The sequence below is a fragment of the Gorilla gorilla genome, chromosome 5 (genome assembly GCF_029281585.2).
Source record: "Gorilla gorilla gorilla isolate KB3781 chromosome 5, NHGRI_mGorGor1-v2.1_pri, whole genome shotgun sequence".
NCBI classification, from domain to species: Eukaryota; Metazoa; Chordata; class Mammalia; order Primates; family Hominidae; genus Gorilla; species Gorilla gorilla.
Window position 1 is genome coordinate 183,760,793 of NC_073229.2, and position 3,199 is coordinate 183,763,991.

Below are 3,199 nucleotides of genomic sequence, written 5' to 3' on the forward strand. Positions count from 1 at the left end.
ACCCAACCTCTGTGTGCCTTTAACCCCCATACCGCCCACCAACATCTGAGGAGAAACAAGAATTTTTGCAAACATCACTGAATTAAGAATCAGAATGCCTGGGCAGGGTGCAGTGGCTCACGCCTGTAATTCTAGCACTTCAGGAGGCCAAGGTGGGAGGATCACTTGAGCCCAGGAGTTTGAAGCCAGCCTGGGCAACATAAGCAGACCCCGTTTCTACAAAAAAATTTAAAAATATATCAGGGCATAGTTGGGCACGCCTGCAATCCCAGCTACACAAGAGGCTGAGGTGGGAGGATTGCTTGCGCTAAGGTGGTTGAGGTTGCAGTGAGCCATGATCACACCAATGCACTCCAGCCTGGGCAACAAACTGAGACCCTGTCTAAGAAAAAAAAAAAAAAAAGAATGAGGCTGCCTGGATTTGATCTCTGCCATAATCACTGGCAACTTATGTGACTGTGAGCAAGAAAAAAAGAAGTAATGACAGTCATATCTCAGAGCACAATAGTGTACCTGAAACCTTACTGTAAATGCAAAAGTGCCGTGCACTGGGGGAACCTTTTTCATGAAATCCTATGTCCAAACTTGATACATGGCCCCTCTTGCAGGGGACACATCAACTTCTTTCTAGCCAGGAGAGGGAGCCACTGCACACATGGGCCTGGGTCCTAAAGAGGATGGAAGAGCTTCCAGGGGGTCCTGAATTGCTGTCCTTCTTAGCCTACCCCAGGCTGTGGCTCCAGCCCCTACCTGCAGGTCCATCTGGGCTTAGAACAGGAGAGCAGAGGAAACAGGAGGCTTAAATGTGAATTGTTCTTAGACTCCCCCCATCCCATGTGTCTTCATTCCCTGCCAGTGTCTCCTGCCTTCCTTTGTCCTTGTTACTTAAGATCCACGTGTCCTACCCAGACATACCCTCACCATCTATTCGTGCTTTCTTCCCTCATGCTCCTACCTCTGCAGGTATCAGTCAGCAAATATGATGCAGAGATCATGAGTGCATTTTACCAAGAATGATTTAGAAGGATGGACCTCCCCAAAATGGATGACTAATGGTGGAAATGCCAGACGCTTGGCAGAACAATGCCCAAAAAATCAGATGCAGATGGAGCCTGGGTTACCTGTCAAATCCCAACATGAAGCAACGTCCGACTTCCCCTGAGGGCAGGGATGATCCTGGGTAAGCTAGCCCCTTGAGGTGTGGTCATGCTAACCTGTCCCCTGCTACAGAGAGGGCAGAATTGGACAGCAAGAATTGTGTATCTATTTCTGATGGCTCACAGATGAGAGCTCTGTTGTGCTCTTCAGAATGCCTGGAGGTCAGAGCTCAGGCCATAGGGATGGCAAGGCCTGGCCACTGTCATGACCAGCATGGTCATGACACTGAGCCTGGGGTCATGTTACCCCCTGACACACACCTATGAGGCCACACTTGCCCTGCCATGGTTATTCTCCCAGAGATCTGTGGAGCAAACATGCTCTGTGTGTGTGTGTGTGTGTGTGTGTGTTTGCATACACATATGTGTATACCAGGAATCCTTGGATCCAGAAACATCACTAAATACTCAGCTTATACTAAGAGCAACCCTACCAAATACCTTGCCTGGGGACCCAAACTCTGGAGTTCACAATCCACTAAAAAAAAAAGAGAGAAAGAAAAAAACTGGAGTCTTACCAACCCCATAAGGACTCGGGCTCCATCTATGTAAAATATGACTCAAAGATGATTAGAATCTTCAATTCTTACAATAGGAGGCTATTTCTGACAGAACCTGGCCTTAAAACCTCACCAATTCTTATAAACAGATAGAGCTGTTCTGGGAATTGATAAATTTCTCTGTCATAGGGTTGAGTAAAAGATGAATGTTCTAATATCAACCCTGGCCAATATGATCTCAAGCGCAACTTACTGGAAAAAAACTTAAACTAGCCATAGATGGACTCACAGGATGTTTTCCTCACCCTAAAAAAAAAGAAAGAAAGAAAAACATGATTGATTTTGAACTTGGGTATCCTAATCTATCTGTGTAGTAAGTCCCAGTATTTAGGCTCCTGGGTGAGTGATTTAAGCTCTGCGAGTCAATTCATGGCCAGTGATGACAAGTGATGGAAGAGGACAATGGCTGTTTGAAGAAGAAATGGAAGAAACAGAACGTTCTGTGAGGAAGTAATTTCCTTTGGGGAAAAGGGAACATCATGGTGTAATGGGGAGTTGCTCCTTCTTCATGACCAGAGACTTTCTTCTGGAGACCAGCAGAATCAGAAGAGCAGAGCCCAGCACCCTGACCTGTGGGAACGGAGGAAGGTGCGGGGCACCTGCCCGTGGTCTGTGAGGTCAAGAAGCGAAAGCATTGTGCTTCTGGTGCAGGAAGGAGATGGCGCAACCACCAAATGTTTCCTGCAACTCTGTCTGCTCACCCTTGGTTCCAAATAAACCCTAATGCAGGGAAAGAGCAAAAGACACAGGAGCAAAAACTTGCTAAAATGCCTGGGTTATAAATTTAATTGAGAAAACCACAGCTGGTAGTGCAGGCCTTGCAGAAAATGCAGGGAAAGCTGGGCCTGGTGGCTCATGCCTGGAATCCCAGCACTTTGGGAGTCCAGGGTGGGAGGATAGCTTGAGCCCAGGAGTTTAAGATCAGCCTGGGCAACAGAGCAAGACCGCATTTCTACAAAATATAAAAAATTAGCCAGGTGTGGCGGTACACACTTGTAGTCCCAGCTACTCGGGAGGCTAAGGCAGGAGGATTGTTTGAGCCCAGGAGCTTGAAGCTATGTTGAGCACTACTGCACTCCAGCCTGGGCAACAGAAAAAAAAGAAAGAAAAGAAAAGAAAGAAAAGAAAGAGAAAAGAAAAGAAAAGAGAAAAACGCAGAGAATAAGATCTAGACAGGGCCAATGTCCCAACAGAGCAATGGCCGCAGAAGGACAGGATGGGAAGGCCCCAGTCTGGAGTGACCTGCCACCGTGCCCAGTAGTGACTGGGACCCTACATTTGTGTGTGACCTGACTCTCAGGGCTTTGCAGGCCATCAGTGAAAAGATGGCCCCTCTCAGACACACACCCAAGGCCCTGCATGAAGTCATTGCTGTGTGCTATTATTTAGTTTTCAAAGGGAAAATTCTCTCTCGAGAGTGGGAATCTTTGCCAAATTGCTTAGTTACCAAGTGTTTGCAGTTATATTTACAAACTCAGTCCA